The 22870-nt window shown below is 41.2% G+C and overlaps 1 protein-coding gene across 8 annotated transcripts in view; it reads right to left on the bottom strand.

Annotated features, from left to right (window-relative positions):
* The window catches only part of ZNF644 (zinc finger protein 644), an 81580-nt gene that overhangs the window by 52758 nt on the left and 5952 nt on the right, over positions 1-22870 (bottom strand). For 4 of the 8 annotated variants that reach the window (XM_010582625.1, XM_010582622.1, XM_010582623.1 and 1 more), the window contains exon 3: positions 12093-12244. The exons of 3 other annotated variants lie outside the window; for them this stretch is intronic. The gene's annotated coding sequence lies outside the window, so the exon portion shown is untranslated. The remainder of the gene's footprint in view (positions 1-12092; positions 12245-22870) is intronic. One more of the 8 variants, XM_010582611.1, reaches the window with a different exon arrangement.

The raw sequence follows: 22870 nt of genomic DNA on the forward strand, positions 1-22870 counted from the left end.
CCCCAGGGCGGGCGGCAGCCCCGGCCCCGCAGGCCGACCCCCAGCGGGTCGCTGCCGGCCGGGCTCTGAGGGCAAGGAGGAAATGCCTTCCGCAGGCGGGAGGACGATTTCCTGAAGACCTTCCTTCAGAAGGCAGACTGCCAGCGAGGCTGCCGGCCGCCCGGCGCGGCCTCCCCTCACCTGCGCCGAGCCGCGCAGCGCGCTCGGGAGCGGGAACGTCGGAGTGCCAGTTGCTTGGCGGTGCCTTTCCCGCAGAAAGTGGAAAACTAGGTCAAGTGCTTCGGGAGCTGTACGAAGGCGCTCGCCGTGCCAGTGAGATAGGCAGGCTCCTGCGACGAGCCGCGGCTGGCGAACGATGTGAGAGGGGAACAGGAAACCTGAGAGCACAGGAGCGACGAGAGGAGACGACCCGGGGATTGTCAGTCCGTTCGGGGAGGCGGGAAGCTATGAGGGGACACCAAGAAGGTAGAAGCATTCGGTGCCATTTTTTTTTTCGGATCACTGCTTCTGGTGGCAAACCTCGATTCAAAAGGGCAGGGACTCAGAGGAGAATAGTAAACGTGTAGAGACTGCTTTGATAAATTACATTTTTTTCTTCAGATTTGCTAGGCCCAGAGGATTTCACACTAGAGTGAGAAGTCGATTAAGGCAACGTTAGAGGTGTGAGCAGTCGTCACTGAGAGCTCACGAAGACAACTGAGATTTCAGGAGAGAGGAAAAGGAAAAACACAGCACATATAATTCAAAAGGGGGGAATAGGTAGAGCCAAGAACTGTCAATCATTCCAGCCTCTATTCCCAGAAAAGTACTGAAGCAAATAATCACACATCTTTAAGTACATGGTGCCTAATGAAGTGATAAGTTACAGCCAACATAGATTTGTCAAGAAAATCTTATCAAGCCAAATTCATCCCATGCTGTGACAGTATAACGGGCCTTGGATGGGAGTAGTAGTAGATCTGTTGTGGCTTGACTTAAGTAAGGCTTTTGACACCATCTCAGAGAACTCTTAATTGAGCAAGTAAAAGACATATAATGAAATGACTCTGCAAGTGGTGCAAAACTACATCAGCAATGCTTTGCTGTGACACATAGCAAATATGGTTCCTTGGAGGTGGGTATGTCCTGAGTTTGGTACCAAATCTAATTATGTGAATGACAGTTTACATTGATTGAATTTGCCAACAATGCCAAACTGGCAGAGCTGGGAGCATGTTACAGGACCAGAAAAGAATTCAAAATGTTCTTGACAAACTGGTTGCAGAAATAGGACGCAGTTGAATAAATACAAATGCCAACTTCAACATTTAAGCAGGAAAATAACAATTCCAAGACTGGGAACAGACTGGGCCTTCAGAAAAGGGGTGGGAGATCAGAGTACATCACAAACTGAACGTACGTCAACAATGTCACACTGTTGTGAAAAAAGCTGCGGTACAGAGAGATGTGTAAACAGAACTTTCACATCTAGGACATACAAAGAAATTCTCATATTTAATACTGGCAAAGCCTCAGCTGTAATACTGTGTTCAGATTTGGGCTCTGCATTTCAAGAAAAATTTCCTTCAAAAAAGTCGAGTAGAAGCGAGTACAAGGAAGGAAAAAACCCCAACATTTTTAAAAGACATGACCCTAATTGAAAATAGGAATGCTTGAGATTTTTTTAGTCTAGAAAAAAAAAGACTATGGGGAGAAAAATACATTGTTCACTAAATCCATTGCAGACAGAGCAAAAACTAACACTTTCAAACTGCACTGAAAGAAATTTAGGTTAGACATTGGGAAAAGTTTTGCTATGGTATGGATAAATAAAACTGGCATTTATTCACTGGAGGGTTCTGGAAACACCATTAACTTTTTTTTTAAGACTAAATTAAATATCTGTAAAAAAAGATCAGACTCTGCTGTGAAGTAATGGAGGCAGATGAGGCAATCATTGTTTCCAGCATCATTTTCTATAACTACAGTTACTATCCAGATATCTGTTCTGATCCTATATTTTTCTGATAGAAATTAATCCCAGAGACATTTAAACATTTAATGTGTTGGTGTGATCTTACGCACAGGTGTAGATATCCCCTTTGGGAGTCTGTCATGTTACATTCTGTATAGCTGTGTGGCAACACGTCGCGTGCTCAGCTAATTTGCTAATTTATAGACTTTGTATATCACTATAAATTCCACATTTAAAAATAACATGTTTGTTAGTGCTCATGTAACTTGTGTGAATCAAGGTTTTTGCTTTTCTTTGTTTTTTTCATGGTACTAGAGATTAATTTTCCCCAGAATCCATTAAATTTTTGGGTTTCTCTGGAGCTTGCCAGTTAGGAGAAGGCAGTGTGAATACATTATGGGACTGAGACCCACCAAACTCATCTCATTAGAGATGACTAAAGGGCCATTAAATAGGCCAATTTTTAATCTCCACTGAGTTAGACGGAATTCAAACTGATAGCCCACAGGCAAAAGGCTATGAATTTCATTAACAGTACCCTAAAGCACTCAGTCCCCTAATAAGTGCTAATGTTATTCTTCTGAGAATTATGCTTGTTTTCTGAAAAGATACATTTATATAATCAAGTTCTGATATTTTGGAGCATGTATGGACAGTTTTCCACTGCTCTTAAACACAAGAAACATGATAATCTCATGCAATCCACAGATTTCTTCTAAGATTCTTGGTCATATGTGCTCCATGCTAACCAAAATACAAACAATAAAGACATGAAAAGGCAAATATTAATTCTACTCCTATGCTTCTTGCTGAATATGATATATTTTATTGTACCCAATTATTTTAAGGTAATCACTCTTACTTACATATATTTTGTCCCCTAGCAGATAATTTTTAAGCAACAGCAATTCTTGTTTCAATTCCACAATTAATAGTTGAAGGAAAACACCAAATTTTGTAAAAGCACTAACTTATAGAAGATGCAGTGTTTTACTATGTTTCACATCAATCTGTGAACAAGTAAAATGGTTAGCATAAGGAAATCTGAACTTTAGTTCTAATGCTGCCAAATCTCACAATTTTATTAAGAGTTTAAAGATACCTAGCATTTTGTTTAATCCCTCAACCTACTGCTTGAGCTAAAAGGCCCAATTCCATAAGCAGTAGTGGACTCTTTAAAAAATGCTTATGGTCCACACAATCGGTGAATCCAAAGAAAAATCCACATTTGGCATGAATTCATGGAGCACATAACTGCAACATTTCATCAAAATGGCAATGTGGTAAAAGATTATGTCCAGTGGTGTCGGAACTATTGTTTTGGTTTCTAATTCCACCAGCTCTGCCGCTTATGCTTATAATATGTGAAAAGAAGTAGACGATCTTAAAGGTTGCATGTTGGATAAAGAAGACTTGAGAAATATACACAAAATGATGCAAAATTGGGATTGCATGTGTGCATGAAATAGAAATTTTAAGACCAGCCTCCAGTGAGGCTCTCTAAGATCAGTGAAATGTGCGGCCAGTAAAGGACCATACGATACGATTCTTGAAAATTAAGCCAGATATTGCACAGCTGGCTTTTTGTTTCCAGGAGTTCTGGCTGTGTCCTGTATTATTTCTCCACCAATGCAGACAAGGCCTAATAATGGTTAAAGCAGCATTTGAAAACCTCTTGAGAGGAGGTTGCTACCTAGTTCCTCCTGGTCTTCAACATGGTTATAAAAAGCTTAAACCAAGGCAGGCTCTTTCATGTTAGCAGCAAAAATATGATTAACTGAAACCAATTTAGAAATGGTTTCTTGATATAAACATTTTTGTAGCTGAAGCTGCAGAGGGAGAGTTGGAGCAGGTCTAAGCTGAAGCATTTTGAATGAAAGAAGATTGCAAATGCCTCCTTGTAACACACACAGCAAAATCCCAAATGCCTGGAGGGAAAAACTTTTTAATGATAATTTCTTACATTTATATAGCACCTTTTATTCCCTAGGACCCCAAGCACTTCATTAACTCTATGCAAAAAGCTTCACCATGGAAATACAGCCACTATATGCATCATTCTTTCAAAATTTCATTTTCACTTGACACATTTCTTTCAATAACAAAATATTCTGCTTATCCTGTATATAGCAACCAAAACAACAACAGATAAAAGATTAAATTATACAGTTTTGAGTTGTAGAACAATTTAAGCCTGTATGATTTTCAAAATAGCAATGCACTCATGTAATGGATACATTTATTTATCCCAACCGTTTCCCCTCTCCATTTACTACTTTGATCTCATCTTTATACTGTAGCCTTTGGTAAAAAATTTTGTCTTCCATAACATTTTCAAAATTGAAATGATCCTTGATGTCTGAATTTCAGACAAAAATGGGTTTTATAGGAAAAAGTAGCATCTTTTATTAAATCCACTACTATAAATTGAAAAAGTTGAGCAGTTTTTGAGTACCCAGGACATAATACCTTTTTTTTTTTTTCAGCTAAGATGTTTGTTCTAATAAAATATCTTACCTTTACCTATAAAGTTTGTCTTGTCTTTGCTCTTAGACCCTCATAACTACAAAAACAAGGCCCCAGAAACATGATGTGAAAGATATCTGTGTGTTATTGCTCAACTTGCCACAGAGTTTTTCTTTTCACCCTACAGAGATGTTTCTGGTTTCTTGGCCTTTCTTACAAAGATACAGTACTCATTTCACCAATATCAACAAATTTAGGAACTCAATGTACTGATTGTTTCAACAGACAGTAATTAACATCATTTCCATTGCAATTTTAGAAGAACTAATAACGGAATGAATTGGAGCAGTTTGATTTATTTCAATGTTGTAAAAACTGAAAGAGGAAAAATTACTTTTCTTAACTTTTTTGTTGTTTGAGCTGTTGATTCACGTTTTGTTGGCTTGCTTGTGTCACAGCCTCTTTTGAAATACAGTTGTCAATGTTAATTAGAGGATTGTCTAGTCTTGTCTATTTTTCAGAACAAAAAATATTTTATTTATAATATAAATTTAGTCTCTGCTATAAATCAAGATATTCTAGTCATCTTTGTCAGTATCAATTAAACTTTTGGAATTACCAGTAAAACGGTAAGAATGTATAGGTAAAATTAAAACCATCTGCCATTAAAACCTATGGCTTTCTTAACAGTGATCCCAAGGTAAGGTTAGTCCTGAAATAAAATATTTTGCAACAGAAGGATATTTAGAAACTCTACCTAGGGAAATACTACTGCTTGCCACTGTGAACTGCCTTTAGAACTGTAGTACTGTTGTAAAGTGTTTTAAATCTGCCAGCTAGGAAAATATTTCCCACATTACATAATAAAGGTAACTGGCACTCTGTTTCCCCATTGCGAGGCTTCTGTCCATAGGCACCAGTGTGAAAACACTGTGCCTGTTGCTTAGACCTGCTCCCCTTGGCTAGGCCGGTGCTAGCAATTACAAAACAGCTTTTGTCAGGAGGGCAGCAGCTCCGTACCCAGCGTCCCACAGTTGTCTCCTGTTTTCAGTCTCACCAGTAAGGAGTGTTATTGTCATCTGCTGCTGATCAGAGAGGAGCAGCTGCTGGGGCTGCACTGTCTGCCTGGCACACGAGGCTCCATTCTTAGCTGCTCCTCAGGTACCACCATAATAAACAATACCAATTAACAAATCCTGGATTAAATATCAATAGTAATTAATTAACCTTGGTCTTTATGCTTACTTTCTTTTATCTTGCATTATTCTAATTCATCCCACATTACAAAGATGGTAGTTAAGCCTACATCTTTGTTCCCTTTAGGAGGATCTGACATCTCTCATGTCTGAACTTACTGAGCTCAAGTCTGGCAGAATTCAAAGCTCACAAGAAAGCAGATTACTGTAGGAAAATAACACCATATATTATAGCACTGACCTTCTTAAAAATAACAATGTATTGCCTTGGAGGGCTGCCATTTGCATCACACACAGGAAGTATTAATATATGAAAATATGCTATCAGCAACAGAACCATAACAAATTTCTTCCGGAGTCTGTTGATGAATTATAATTTAGTGCGAGAGGAAGAAAGCTGTGGCAATAAACTGGCCTTCAATAGATGATGGAAAGGATCTAGATATAATAGGTATAAATTATCAGAGCTCTGCTTATCCCTGTCTGACGATTCAGTTCACATTATAGTGCAAAAATGTCACACAGAGAATAGACAGAGATTGTAATTTCAAGTTCCCTGTTTCAGGTGTCAAACTGGTAACCTTAATGTATCCCTGTAGAGGACAGGGCTTAAAAGAGTCCAGCTCCTACCACTACTGACCACATGCCTGACCTTTGCCGTGACTGTCCTGTGCTGGTAAATTGTTACTGATGAGAAGGAAATCACACTAGACCTGTAGCGTGCCACGTTCTGGTCTCCTTCTAGTGTCACACCCCACTTCTCCCTACGCCCCCCTGTGTGACTAGCATTAGGGTCACACCCATGCCTACAGCATATATTAGAGACCTGAGCAATGTTAATGTGGGGAATTAGTGGCCATAATCCTTTCATGCACACTCCATCTCCAAATTTTCGACTTCTGCATGTCCCAGTGAGGGACACAGGTAGCACAACATGGGGAAAGTCACCTTCCTCAGCTCAATACCATTTCAACACCCTCACAAAAAGGAAAAGGTTTTGGTGGCCAACCTCCACCATTTCTGTACTTCAAAGTCATCTGGCCAGATGGAGGTGTCAGGACAAAGGTCCAAGTGAAGACATGTTCACCAAAAACCTTTGCGTTTATAAGCAAGTGCCATATGTTTTAGCAGCACTTGAAAAATGAACAGCATCTCTCAGTTGCCAGCGTCATTGCCAGTGTATTAGTTTAACTACATACCAGGCAGGATTTCAAACCGCCTTCTTTTCCCCACAACTTCCTACTGTTCTGCCTGGTAGGCAATTGCCACGTCAGCAATTGTGATTTCATTAAGTTTGATGGACATATACCCTCTTGTCCTTATGCTTGACACAAACAATTATGTAAGTCTTTATTATATTTATTATTATTGCTGCAGCAGGCAGTTCAGGCCAGCGAGCGCTATGAGGAACAGGTGACAGACCATCCTTTCAGGAGTTTCAAGTTTGTTTGTAAAGTACCAGAGGTTTGTGTATGGGAAGACATAATCATATTTAAAGAAGTAGTAAAGAAAGCAAAAAAGCACTTTATTACTATTAATGGGGAAGTACTGAGGAGCTTATTTTGTGTTTAGGTAAGATCATAGCAGCAGAAAGTCTGTTTGATATGCCGTACCTTCTGTTTGTTTCTTAATTGTAAGGAGTTTGGTTTTGATCAAGACAATTAATTATGCATATAGCTGAGTTTTCTAACATCAGAGATAAAGCTTAAAAAAAACTACAAAAGCCTTTTTAGAGTATATTGTACTGTATAGATAAGTATGTATCTTCAGGGCATGAAAACAGACATCTTTGTAATTGAATCCTGAAAAGGAGGGGGAAAAGAACTATATAAAACTGTGATAGTTTTACGCAGTCTCAGAGTTAATAAGCAAATTTGAAAAATTCTTTATCAGATTCTGTGGTTGTACAGAATCAGTATATGGCATGGTAGGTTGACAAAAATGAAAAGAGCAAGGTACAACCTAGGATTATTATGATGCAAGTTTTATTACCCAGTAACTTTTTTCTTTCCAACATCCCTGCTGGTCCCTCTCTATGCCAACAGAGGAGAAGCATCTCCTAACGCCTCAGCTTGGCCACATTCATTACCACTCATCTGCCAAAAAGTATCTTCAGTACAGTGATCAAAGCTGTATTAAAACTTTTGCTTCTTTCTTGTTCATCCAGTATTTCCAGATCACATCCTGCCTAAACTCTCAGATGAATTATTTTGAACAGCAGTTCATTTGCCATTATCCCATTCAGGAAATACTGTCTTAGGTTTGGGATTTGCAGGCAGATCTTGTATTATAATACTACTGCTTTTAGTGTGAAGCTCATAGGAACATAAAATGTCTCATTATAAGCTCAGTGAAACAGCTGCAAAGACTTTAATGAGCTTTCAACCAGGCTCAAAGAAAGAAAATTCTAGCACCAATTTTCCTACTAATAGAAATCCACATATTTAAAATAACTGTAAAATAGTTATTTCAGTATCCTGGAATGCATGCTGCGTAGAGGTTTCTCAGACAAAAGAAAGAATGAAGAAACTTAGAAGAACAGTCATGTTCACTTTTAAAATTTGTCCCAGTTTCACATCCCTTGGCTCTGGTTTCCAACAATGTGTTCATAGGTCAGTGTGTGGAAATGGACTCAGGTGAGGCTTTGGAAATGTATTTTTAGTTAGACCATGCAGATAATTCATGGAGTAAAAATGGGGTATCTGTAAAAGCAGAAATAGTCAGCAGAGTAGTTTCATTTTGGGAATTTCAGCAAAAGAAGCTATGTCTGAATAGTCTCAGGAAGCACTCAAATCTATTTACTAGTGTATCAGATGTGTTTTTAATTCCATCCCAAGCATATTAAAATTAAAATAAGGTGTGAATTGTCATTCAAATATACCTCTGGCTTTGAGTTACCATGTTTATATTCTGCTTTAAAACAGCAGAACAGTTTTTACTTACTCTGCACAAAAGAGAATCCTGATTTTGAATCTTAACAGGAGCCAGATAATGGTGGTTTAATATTTCATATAGACGTCTTAATCAGCAAGTCATTCAACCCAATCAATGTAAGACTGAGAGTACTTCTAAAAGTATCCCATTTACAAATAAGCAACAACCATGTTTTTGTCACATTTTATCAATTATGCTTTCTAAAAGAGGAGGGTTTCATCACATTTGTGATAGTACATTAGGAAGCACAGCTTTTCACAATGACTGTTAAAATGGCACATGCTGGGGAAAACAGTGCTTATTAGGATTAATTTAAGACAATGGATACTCACTAAGCATGAATTGTATACAGTCACTTCTATCATTAATGTGTTATAGTTTATCTCATCCTTTAAAAAGAAACAATTATATATTGAGAATTCTTTTTTTTCTCACAGAATTTAAATCCTAGGCCCAAGGAAGGAGAGCAGTGGCTCAAGGCATGCAGCACTCCTGTGCTGCAGCAGGACAGTGCAGCAGGCAGTTCAGGCCAGCAAGGGCTATGAGGAACAGTGACAGCTTGTCTTTTCAGGAGTTTCAAGTAATAGGCTGTGGAAAATTAATGATGCCTGACTGTCAAAGCTTGTGTTGATCAAACAGCTCTCCCGCACGCTGAGAGCAGAGAGGCTGAAGATGCCGTCTGAGAGGACATACTGCTTTTGCTGTGTAGGACCCACCAACAGGAGATCATAGTGCTCCACAGTAGTTCAGGGGGCTGATACCTGACGTTAGCAAGAGGGCAGGGCTGGAAATCATGGTGAACATTCAGGACATGGAGCCGCCATTTCTAACCCCAGGCATATGCTAACCTTGGCCCTTCTATAGTCCTCCTGCTGAAAAGGGTCACTGTAAAGTACAGCTTGAGGGGAACAGCTAGTGGAAGAGCCCTTGAATGCAGAGATGCTGGGAATCAAGGTAGCTGCACAGGGGCTGCCCCTACATGCTGTGTTAGGTCTCAAGGTCTCTTAGGCACATCTGCATGGCACAGCAAATGAGGCACATCTATCCCACAACATCAGCAGAATACCACATGAGGCCTTTCTAGTACTCATGATATCAGCACATTTGTGCCACATACCTGCAACCTACACACCCCTACCTTTATGTAAAAAGCCTACTGATCACCACCCTTCCTGATCTTGCTGCAGCAGCCTGTTGATCCCCTCCCTGGGATAGCCAGCGCCTCTGTGGACTCTCAGTCCATTCTGAGATGACCCACTCAGGCCTTCACTTAAGAAACAGACTCTGTAGTGCTCTCCTTTTGCTTTGCAGACAATATGGAGAAGGGGGTCATTCTTCCTTCTGGGAAGGAAGGGGGCTGATCCTCCTCTGGGTTAACAGAAGCAAGAAAGGCTTGGCTTGTAGCTGGGGCCTCCCAAGTGTGGAGGAAGACTGTGAGAAGTCCAAAGTGCTTGCAGATGGCAGCCCAGGGCCAGGTGGAGGGGCCTGGCCTGGGGAGGCAATGAGGGCACATCACTGTAAAACAGAAGGCCACAAGGCCCGATGGTGCTGAACAGGTCTGGGCAGGTATGGCACACATACATGTGCAGAGCTGTAGCGTGAGGGCCAAGCCATATGGCTCTGTTGGACAGGTACGGGGGTGCTCCAGGGAAAGGCACTGAGGAGTGGGTATGGTCCAGACTGTATGTGTGCGTGTGGGGAAAACAGAGAAGGTTTCTGAGGAATCCCCCCACAGCATCCTAGCTGGAGCACTCCCAGGGAGCCCCAGAGGGCACACAATGCTCAGGCAATAAAGCCTTAATGGTAGCACAGGAGCACTTCTACTGGACAGAAGGACAAAGCTAGCTGGCCCCCCTACATTTGGCAGTTCTTTTGTTCTGAGAGGCATGAAGATATTTTACTTGCAGGGAGGCTGACTGAACAAATCCCATTTCCCAGGAGGAGCAGGAAAATTAAATGGCTTGGGGAGTTCCCCACTGCTTATTTGGAAATGCCATATGACTGATTACCTGTGCACCTAAAAGGAAAAATAACCTAATATAAAATGTAGTATGTATCAACGTCAACTGCAATGCATCCTAACCACGGGATCCTTTCTCCGAAAGGTTATACAATTTTAAAAAATATGCCTTTGAGGCAGTGAATGAAAAAAATCTCATGTCTGGTGTTTCATTTAATTTAGAAATTACAATTTTCTTTTTTCTTTATGCTGGGCTGGGTTTAAAAACTATGGAAATAGGAACTATCATGAAAGACCTTGTAGAAGAATCCAAAATGTCTTCTTATTTTTTATTTTACTTCAATGGAACTGTAAGTGTAAGAGGGCTGGCTTGGTCTAGATTTGATCATTCTCTTCTAGAGCCTGCGAGACTTGCAGAAGGAGAGTCTGTGCTTTACATTCTGCTTTATGGTAATATTATTTCATTTTTTATTCTACTACTATTTAAAAGCACTCACTAGAAGTTCCTGCAGCTGTTTGGTCACATAATAACAGACAGACTCTAATTTCTCATGCATGGCACTCAGCATGGTGTATCAGAAAAAAGGCCCCAAACCTGCTCCTGCATTCTAATAAGTGTGTGTGTCACTTTGTAGGAGATCAGAATCCTGTCCAAATTCTGCAAAGTCTAATAGAACAACAGTTGCCAAATGACAAAACCTATCAGAAGAAACAGAGTAAAAAGGCACATCCTTGTTTCTGATCTTCACAGCTTCAGTACTGGCAAGAGAAATGTCAAGGTTTCCAAAATAAAGCCAGTTAACCACTGTAACTGCTATTAAATATAAACAAGGACATAAAAATAGAGATGTTGGAAGCCAGGATATGAACATTTGAAACAGTAGCTATGTATACAATTCCAGTTTTGTTAATATCATCTGCTCCTGGGGCTGTGCAGCTCCACTGGCTGCAGCTGTGCTGGGAACACAGGCATAGACCTCTGGGGCCTATAGCATCTAACCAGCAATGGGGAATCCCAAAAAGAAAATGCTTATGCAGTCATGCTGTCATGTGGTGGGAGGAGAAAAGGGACTGCAGAGACATGCAGCTTCTTCCCCTTTACTGTCATGCAGGACACACATTACACAAGGAAGCAGCAAGAGTACCTTCACTGTCCTTCTCCCCAAAAACTCTCCTCATCTTAGTAAAGGCAAGCAAGCTAAATTCATGACAGCAGCTAGTTGTTTTAAAGGCTCTGCCACTGTGGCAATAAGAAAAGGTGCACCGGCATCCTAAACCAGTTAAAATCACTTGGAAGATAATATAAAAGTAAGAACTTAATGGGCATTAGTTAGTGTGTTAAAAATATCACCATTTTTCTTGCATAGACACAGCTATTGAAAAAATGCACTGCTTAGCATTGATCATCCACATGACATGGTAAATGAAGATGGCATATTCCTAAGTAAGAATTATGGTCTTGTCTGTACACAAAAACTGCATCCATTTAATTTAATCAGTAAAGAAATGGATGCAGCACAGCCAACATGTAGACAAAACGCAGGGGATAAAATGACATTGTATGCATCTGTTCGAGACTTACAATTTTAGCAGTCTTGTTTTCTGCAGATACAATGGTGGCATTTTTTGTCTGAGCACAACATATAATGATCAAGATTCTGGATGTGAGGAAGAAGAGGAACAAGACTGTGGTCCACGACCTGCTGGAGTCCACACTGGTCTTTCAGGGAGCTGCTAAAAGAAGCCAAACAGGATTGTTTATCTGCAGAACTACACTGAACTGCTATCAGAGATGCGGCCATTATTGGACTATTCCTGATGCTTCAGTTATACAAAAGAAATAAACTAAAATAATTAATTGATGTCATTAAACTACTGTGGTGTTGAACATATATTGCACTTGAACATAATGAATGTTGACAATTCATTATTTCAGGTTTTATGACGATACCTCTGTGATAAATATTTCTACAAATTCTAAAAGTCAGATATAGGAAGAAGTCTGCACACTATAAACTGCCACAAACCTGAAGACTTGTCAAAATAAAATGAGCTATAAAAACAATAATATTCAGGCAACGTCACTCTCATTAAACACCTAATGATGCCACAGGCATATTAGCGGGGAAATGCTCATGAGGAATTAGGAAAAAAAAAAAAAAATAGAAACCCTGCCCCTAAAACCGCTTGCCAAGCTGTTTGTACATGCTGCCGCAGGCAGTTTCTTGAAAAAGATGGAGATGTGAATGGAGACAGTGAGTGACTATTAGATGCTGATGATGGTGAGGGCAAGCAGAAGAACTGATGCTAGAGATTAAGGGCTGCATTTTGCTTTCAGTTATGTCTCGCCTGTCTCAACATTTCATAGTATTTAAATGAATCTGTTACATAAGACATTTCTCCTGTCTACGCCGCTCAGCAGCCATATTCTCCTTTCTGGTATGGATCGTCTTGGGAAACTTGCCAAGCTGTGACAGAGCAGTGCATAAAAGGAAACCATGCTCATAAGCTGGGGGTGGGGAGAGCTGCAGGTGAACAGATACAGTGAGCAACACACATACAGACTCCTGTCTCAAAAAATTCAGGGTTTAAGTGAAATGGGGGCCACAGTACTTCTTTAAAAAAGTGCATAGGGCTGCTAGAGACCCCAAACCATCTCACTAATTTGCTCCAGTGCGGGTGTGAACACAGTGCAGTAGAATTGCTAAACACTACACTGGCTGCTGCTTTAGCAGATTGGAAGAACAAAAAAGTATTTCCTCCTAAGATGCTAGAAAAGGCCCATCAGTTTTGGAGTCCATTCCTGCCAGAGTCTGAACACCTCCTTTACACTTAGGAAGGATCTGGACCCTTTAATTAAAGACAGAGGGAAACGAGGGTGGACCCAGCCTCTTGTAGGAGTAAGCTATTACCTGCTTGTCAGGACCTGCCCAAAAAGTCTGGCATTTCCTATAGAATTCAGTGAATGCAGTTGTTGTTAATATTCATTACTTCATTTATTAATAGCCAAGCTCTCAGGCAGTTGTTGGCTTTTCATCTCTAGACCTCAAAGTACTTTACAAAGAAGATCATTATCAACAGAGGAACACAAGACATCTACATTTGCGCTTTGGCACATAAAGAGCATCTCAGTTCACCTGCAAAGTAGATTCGCCAGTTGAGCTTTACTCTGGCCATCTGCCCTGGAAACAATCTCCAAATCTTAAATGACTGGGAACAGGGGGAGGGATTTTCAGCTGAAGTTCAGTAACACAAACATCTACAGGGAATTAGGCAATCCTGTAGAATGCTGCCCCGGCTGTAAAATGTGGAGGTCAAGGGGACTCTGAGCTTGAAGTCTATGACACTGGAGCAACCTCCAGGCGTCTCCAGTCAGACCAGGATTCATTACTACAAGGTACTGCTGTGGATTACAGCACTGAGCACTTTTAATTGCTCCATCCCCAAAGACAAGATTTACTGTCCTTTCACCATCTTCAGTTGTTATAGTAAAAGACAGGTGAAGAAATGCGCTTGGGCTGATAAATTTTTTGGCAGTTTTGCACTGCACACAGACTAGGATTTTTCATCTTAATGACCTGCAGCTGAAACAGATGTTTTGCTTTAGTGTTTTAAAGCACTTCACAAAACTTAACACTAATTTATTCTTTCACAGTGCAGGAAAAAAAAAAGATGTTTGATATCGTTACTCACATAAGAGAACAATGTGAAAAATGGAAACAGATGTTTCTCATTTAAGCATGAATAATAAGGAAGTGAAAGAAGAAAGATGATGTAGTAGTAGTGATTAAGAGAAATATGATGGCTTGGTTAAGTCAAGACAATTTCTTATGGATCTCCAGTCAGTCCTGAAAGACCCTGCTAACAACTTAGTCCCTGATTCAGCAAGCATGTGGAATTGCTTAACCCCAGCTGTGAAGGTTGTCTCACATTCTTCATTTATAATATTTTTAAAAGCTGTATGATCAAATGAATACTTTACAGTTAGGAGTTGAGGGATCAACAGCATTGTTCCTGTAGACAGTAAAGCACTGACTGTTTTCACAAACTACAGACATCTAAATTTGAATATCAGAAGAGAAATAAAGTCAAACTGAACATATATTGTTTCCTGAAACATGAAGAAGTGCTTTGATTTTCCTGCAGCACAGACAGAGCATTGTGAGGCCCAGAAGCAGCAACCAGGGACCCGTTACACGCTCCCTCCCGAGAGCCCTGGCTGCCCCCAAGGGCTGCGGCACCTGGCAGGAGGGACCCACTTTGCTTTGGCAACCACCTCTCACCTCTCCCTGTCCTGGCAGGAGGAAAGGTCCAACTTCAGCTGCAGGGTCTTTCCCAGTAAAAATCTTTCCGAAACCTCCAGTGATGCAGGTTTCACTGAGGGAAATGCAACCCCTTACCAATCCACCACCGAGAACAAAATGACTTGCTAGGGGGGGAACGGAACATGGGGAAGGGTTGTATGTAACATGGCTGATATTTCTGTGCCTGGTGGGATTTGGGTGCAGACCAAAGAACCCATCTTTCATTGTTGGTACTACTTTTTGTCTTAAGCCTGCCTTGGAAGGTGAAGGATCCAAGCAGGCCAGTGCAGACCATCAGGCCTAGACAACATTGTTCCCCTTCCTTCTTCCCTCCCTCCCTCCAGAGTAAAGCCTAGGCCAGGAGATGTGTCCCTGCCCCAGAGCCACCCCCCACAGCTTCCACAGGTGCCCTAAGGGCTCGGCTCTGTGGAAGGCAGGACAGCCCTACCCTGCCAATGCTCGCAGCCAGGAGAGAGGTGCAGGGATGTTCCCCACCACAGGAGAATCCTCCTGGCAATTCCATCTCACCGAGCGCCTGCTCAGACAGTTTTCACTCTTTGTTACCCCGAGAAAATGATGCTCTCTCCAGCCTCACTGAATTATTTTTGGTCCATCTGCACCAGCATGTTCTGCCCTTTCTAGGGCAACCTAGCCCCAACTGACAGAAGTGTAGCTACTCTTGATGTTCCCAACAAGGAGGAAAGGCAAAATGTTCAGATTCCCCATGGATTACAGCACTGTTAAAAAAAAAAAAATCCCTTTGTTTCCAGACTGTACTAATCTATTAGGAACCATTGGGCAGAAATACAGTGCAGTATAAAATTCCTTTTACAGAGGAATTCTCGTAAGGAAGAATTGAAAACTAAGCTTCAAATCCTCTTGTTTGAGTTTTAAGGACAATACGTCAGTTCTAGGAAACTGTCACTTTCCACTCATCATTTTTAATACGAAAATAATGTTTCTGAAGTTGTCACTGATTTTAGCATAGTTGCTGAGAAAAATTTGGCCCTGTGTGCAGTCCACAGACTGTGCATGCAGAATTAATAATCTCGTTAACATTACTATATGCAAATGCTCTGAGGATGCAAAGAGAGATTTGTATTTCAGATTAATATTTTATGGGAATTTTGTGTGTACATGATAAATGAATAAATGGAGGGACACAAGGGGACATGCAGAACATGTGCATCATGTGTGAGAACTGCATTAATTCTCAAATGTTTGCAATGGCCACAAGATGGTTAAGAAACAAAAAGACTTATTATTGTAATTACAAAGGAGGAGAGAATAAGAGAAGAAAAATGAGAGATCAAGAGGGCTGTTTCATGTTACAGTTTCTCCAGCTGCAGAGCTGGCTTGAGAAGTTCTCCAGACCCTCCTGCCCCCATACTTTCCACCCTATGTGCCTTCCCCTGGCTGCAGATTACCATCCCTTTAATTCTGCTAATTCAACTATTTGCATGTTCAAGCTTTAAACCAGCTCTTAATTACAACATGGAATCACACCCTTAGTCTACTTGGTCTCTCATTCATTTTCAGCTGCTATGTAACAAGGGGCAATACCATATAAAACCTCAGCACTAATACAGTGCTCTGGATACGAAAAAAGAGGCATGTCAGGGAGACTGAGAACAGGTCTCAGAATTTGAGGGTTAAAAAGGAGAGTTATTTGCAGTGAACCGTCACTGGTTCCCCACTGTTTCAGCTTCTGGGTCACCCTCTTCCCCACCTCTCCAGTTGTCCTTATTCCATTGAAGTTTTATTGCTACTCTGGAATGACACGAAGCTCTCTCACGCTTTAACTATAAGAAATGTAATATTGTATTTGTCCAAAAACCTACATGAGTAAAAGAAGATCCCTGAGGGGATATTATTAACTGCCTGCTACTTATCATTGATGGTTATTCTCTGAGACAACTCTCCTGTTTAATCTTTATGCTCTTGACAATAACCCTTCTCTCTTTTTGATCAAGTGTTTAATTTTCTTGAAAGATTTTCTCCGACTTTAGTTATTATTGAAGGGGATTTTAATTTTACCCCAACTCTTTAATGGCTAAATCTTGCATATCCACTATTTCAAATAGGGGTATTTCAGTTACTCTAAGTAAATAGTTCAAGGATTTGGTCTTGATAGGTAGCTGGAAAATTTCAAATCAAAACAAAATTGAAATTGCAGTTTCTTTTCCACTTCAGAATAGAGTTTTTAGTCTCCCTGAGTGACCTGTCAGTGTATTGGAATAAGAAATGGATACTGCTAGACTGCTACAGACCATACTCCCATGTCAGCAGAGTTTCATCAGCATGAGTGGCAGCCCTGTATGGGAAATCAGTTAGCTGGTTATTTCATCTGCAGCTGATCAAAGATAAACAAGATAAAAAAGACAAACAAAGGGAAGTGGTGATGTAGAATGTATTCTTACTTTCCTAGCCTCCACAGGCAATATTATTGCTAAATTTCCTCTAATTGTTTATAGTAGAACTTTAAAGCATAATGGGAGAGAAAAATAAAGAAAAAAACAGTAGAGGTTCAGCAGAGAGCAAAGCACAGAAATCCTTGAAACCTGCTTGCCTTCCCTTCTCACAAGCATCCTCAATCCTTCCCCATTGTCACTGCATCTCCACAGCCCAGTGGAACTCCAGATCACAGGTAAATATCTAATAATATAATAGTTACATTTAGGGCAGCCCATAGAGCAGGGAAAGATTGCACCATAGGACTGAGAGGTCTTTTGGGGAGGCTTGTTTTGTTTTGTCATACTGGGCACTCCCGTTTCCAGTGACCTTGTTGTCCACGATAATTACAACAGTTTACAACAGTCTTCTGTTCCTGGAGCCAATAAATTATTAGATTGGGCCCATGATTTTGCAACTCTAGCCTGTATTCCCAATATTGGCTTATTGTCTTTGCTTGTCTGATCTTAACCTGTGTGAGTGGAAGCACAGAGCCTCGTCTGCTCCCTCCTGTGCAGCCACTCTCCTTTCCTGGTTCCAGGTTCAAAATGGGACCTTGGCACATCTTTCTTACAGCCTGAAGCAAGACAGTTGTTCACTTATCTTCCTCGCCCCTTTTCCACAATGTCACATCCTCAGGCTACCCTCCCTCCCAGCATGGACTTCCTCACAGGATGCAATCAGAGAGGTGCCAGGAGCTGCATAGGACACAGCTGCTCCATGACCAGGAATACAGGTAAGGAGAAGACTTGAGTGCAAATGAGCAGGGCCAAATGCCTAGTTAGCAGACACTAGAATATGCAGATCTAAATCTATACATCTGAGCCTTAAGTTTCCCCATCTGTAAAAACAATGTTGAAATACTTCCCTATTTCTCAAGAAAGTTACCAGGCTTAATAAATTAATTAATGCTTACATAATACCATATTGTCAGAAAAATCTTCTCCCTAAATCAACATGTTTTCAAATATTTCAGTTGATGACAGAAATTAATTTTACAAACAGGTACAACACAGACTATAAACAGTGGCTAATAATCTCAAGATGATCCCCTTAAGATTAATCTAATATTGCAAAATCTTTCAGAGTTAGTATTTATTTCCCTTGTTGCATTTCTGTTGAGGCAGTTGGACTCAGCAGCCCCATTTGCTTTCTCAGCATCCGATGCCAGAGTATACAACAGTATGGGTGGAAAGAACGCAGCGAGAGAGAGATGTAATTACCAAAGAAATGGAGCAACAGACTTAAAAAGAGCACGATTCTCACAGCAGGTCAGCTGAAGTGGCAGCTGTGCATTTCTGGGATAGTACCAAGTGTCCACTACCACCTTACAACAGCCTTGTGGCTTTAGATTTTATCCCTGTTGACTGAAATACATAAATATTTTCTAACAGTACCATTGCTTTTCAGAAAGTACTGGTTCAGCCCCAGCATAGGACAAACTCTCCAATACTTCAATTTTTCTAATCTCCAAGGCTCAAACCAGAGATGTGTGGAGAATCTTTGTGTGCTGCCCTTCACACTTGCATTCAAATCTTCCCTGCTTAATGAGCCATGGGCTGTTGCTCTGAAACAGAGGACATTAACAGTTCAGAAAAAAGAAGCCCCTGCAGATTAATCACCTGGCTTCTTCATGGGCCCAACTGCAATCAGTGTGAAAGCAGAGTATCTCCATATACACTGCCTGACTGATAAGCGTATTAGTTCATTGCTACGCCTGGCTTTGACGAGCATATAGCATATGAGTCTTATTTCGTTGTTTATTTCAAATGAATACCACAGGTCTCCAAATGTCAATATATTCACAGAACCTAACAACTGTGCAGCCATTACATGATGTCTTAGCCTTCCCCCTTCTCTGTGCCAGTAAAATAATATCTATTTCATGCTTCTTGATTTTTAAAATGAATGTTTTATTGCTTTCTGAACAGCACTTAACTGCTAGGTATCACTTCTGAGTCCACCATGCAGTAATCCTTGAGAAGACAAGGACCTCAATTCATCTTGAGAACTATACTTTGCTGGAAACTGGCCACTGACTAATGGTATTCCTGCTCCTTGGTAAACCACTAGTAGCTTTATTGTTACTTGGCCTCACCACTCCATTTTAGTACAGGAGGAATAGTATGAAAAGGAAACAGGATTAAGTGTTGGCCAAAAGGATGGCAAACCCATCAAAAGCCCTTTGCCAAACCTTTGACCTAGCATAGGCAGGACACAGTGCTTAATTTTCTGGAAACACAGAGAGGAAACAGCCAAACAACCAGCTATGCTGTCAGCACTATTTCCCCCATCCCACAGCAAAATAAGCCCAGAAAAGACAAATGGAATATGGCATTAAACAGTTAAAGAGACCCAAACTGCTCCAATTTATGTAATGACAATACCCTCCCATCACCATAACCCACCTCTTCACCCTGCCCGCCCCAGCTCTCCATGGTTCAGGAGACTTTTTGAACAGAGTGATTCTAGCATAACATGAAGGAAATACCAGCTCTATCTTTTGATCATTTCTTATTCATCTCCTGTCTCTTGTTGGGTCAAATCTCAGTCTCACTGAACTCCTGATTTAGCCTATTAGCAGGGAACAGTGAACTCCCATCCTCATTTCTTTCCTTCACATATCTACTAGCTTGTTTCCCATGTTTCCATTTTTATAGCCCTTAGAGGCTACAGGAGCGTGTTGCTTTGATTGCCTTTACCTTATCCTTCCTATAGATCATACAGGTCAGTGGCACACCTGGAATAAACTGGGACTGTTATTTCAACTGTCAGTCACGCTTCAGCTGGAAGGCAGAGTCCTGTTAGCAGGGAGACTGAAGCACTGCAGAGCAAAGCAGAGGACAGTAGTGTCTTTGATGGCAACTGTGTGCTTCAGCTCCCACCTGTTAACAGGTATCCATGGGCACCGCTGCTCCCCTGGCACTGTTTCCCTTTGATCATGTTATGTTGCTATTGGAGCATTTCAGTAAACAGGGCCCAGAGCAGGGTGTATGTGCTTCTGTGACCACACACCACACGCTAGATCCTCCACAGACTAGAAGTCAAAAAAAGCTGTGGTGTTTTCCTGAGCTGAGAATTTGGCCCTATATTCTTAATGTTCCTCTGCCACCAAGCGGGGCCTCATCAGGCAAGATGCTGAGCAGTGTTTGATTAAGACCAGTGTGAATGGAGTACGCACAGCACCACAGATTCCCCAGAAATGGTCCTTTACAAACAACCACCTGGATGCTACAAAACAAGCCACATGTGGAGACCCCATAAATACAAAGGCACTTCAAACTGGACATCTTTGTAGACCTTCAGCCTCTGCTGGGGTCGCAAGCCCTGGATTTGGGCACATTAATTCATCACTTCTTTGAACAGGCAAAAACACTGCTGAGAGGGATACAAACATGTTTGCTTTAGGATGACGCATAAAGACTCTGCCTGGAGTCTCCCAAACAAGCCTTCCCTTTCCTTTACTGGCATGCGAACAGTGCACACTACATGCTTTAAATGGGATTCGAGTCACTTTTTTCATTGCTACTAGAGCAGGTACTGCTGAAGATAAAAGCAACTGTCTCAGAAGAGCAGGTATGACATCTGGTACATAGCACCAAAAATAAATCTTTAACTTCCTCTCATACCTGCCAAACCTGCTCCAAGGAAATAAACCTGGGAAATATTACAAATACACACTTCTCTCTGATTTCAAAGGAAGAACTGACCTATTTTTTCTTTGCCCATTTTAAACATTTCCTATGACAAGATCAGTTTGCTAAAACAATGGGCTATGTTTGGAATAACCACAATCATAAAAGAAAATTGCATGCATATGAAAAAGGCAAGTGGCCTGGTATTTGCACTGGAGGTAATTCACGCTAATACCACTATTTATAGTGCAGCAACACCTTAGGGACCCAGTCATGCTCAGCACACCTCCTTGGTAAGCACTATACAAACATGAAATCTGATAGTCTCTCCCCTGTAGTGCACTCATACTTGTGATTTATGGAAACTGGTTGTGTAACGCCATATAATTTGGGAGTGGTCCTTAGCTAAATTATTTTCTCTGGTCATATCTGTGTAATAAGTATTTTCCATATCCTTTCAATAGCTGACCTGCCTTACAAGTAGACAAGAGATTTGTGTATTGGTGAAGATGACCTACTTAAATCAGGAACAATTAAAGACCCAGTTCCTATTTACAAGCTTGGCTAAGGAACCACACACATACAAAAATCAAATTGAAGAAGCCAGGAGATGTTTCTCAGTGCTACAATTCTGGTCATACAGGAGGGTCTATGAGGGGGATTAAAAAAGGAAGTGCTTGTGATTCAGTATTAGCAATGTAAATAGGACACATTTGGAGGCTGTCACCATCCTGATCGCTCGTCTGCTTTTATTAGTCCTCATTCTTTATTCTTATTGTCTTTGGTTTTCTGTGCTTGTCGTTAAAGTTAGTTATGTTATAGGCATCTGTTTAGCATATTCTATATGAAAATGCAAATGGAGATGAAAAACAGTAAAATAAATATATGCAGCTTCCATGTCATGTATATATTTGACTGTAGCATGTCAAATTCAAAAGAATTGTTCATCACTTTGAAAGTCCGCTTGTTCATTATGTGCATTACTTTTTTACCAGCAGATGGCAGTTTACCATTATTTTAAATAGGTTATTTTGTTAATATCAGATGTTTTAAAGTTCTAAGTGGTTGGTAAAAAGCTTTGAGCTTATTTCAAAGTTAATTTTGAATTCAATTTCCTTCTGCATCATCCCCTCTAGAAAAAGTAATCAGGACTGAGCTATTTGTTTCAGTTTACAGCCCTGCTGCTGACCGAGACTGAACACTATCTATACAGTTAGCTGACAGCAAGTTCACGCAGCACCAGTGGGCATTACCCAGCTCCAAACACTCACTGCTGCTACTAGCCCCCTGAGGCACGCTTTACACTCCCTAATTCCCAGTCTGTGCTTGGGGAGCTGCACACAACATTATTAACTCTAGTAGCAGGGGCAACATGAAGGATGTGACTCTGTACAAAGGGGCCAGTGGTTTATTTGCTGCTGTGTGCCTGGACACTGTCTGAATTTTAGGTAACAAAGAGTTAAAACTACCATCCGGGCAATGCTGCACTGCCTCCTGCACTGCAGCTGAGGAGGACCAAGGGCGCAGGGAGTCTCCGCCAGGAGATGAAGCCTGCAGGGCACTTTCAGAAATCCTGCTGCTACCCGAGGCCATCCTTTAACCCAGTCAGAGGCGCAGCTACGAGACCACCTCCCCTGGCCTAACAGAGGGCTGAGAATGAGACCTTTCCTAGCAAAAAACTCTAGCAGTGAGCACAAGCAAAATGAAGGGATGGGTCTGTCAGTCCAATGCTGCTTTAACACCTGGGCACAGATTCACCCTGGACATCATCTGACATAAGCAGCCCTCACAGGCACACCAGTGCCATCCACATCCTAAAACGAGGCACCAGGGAGAGACTCATGCACCAAGAGCCTCACTCTCCACTGACCCTGTGGTGACATTGCTCAGTCTGTGTGAGCCCATGTTCCCTTCCTGCCCCAACAACTCCCTCCTTTGTGTCAATACGGGCATTCAGGACGGCCTGATGA

This window comes from Haliaeetus leucocephalus, unplaced genomic scaffold (assembly GCF_000737465.1).
Source record: "Haliaeetus leucocephalus isolate CR32 unplaced genomic scaffold, Haliaeetus_leucocephalus-4.0 Scaffold848, whole genome shotgun sequence".
Lineage (NCBI taxonomy): Eukaryota > Metazoa > Chordata > Aves > Accipitriformes > Accipitridae > Haliaeetus > Haliaeetus leucocephalus.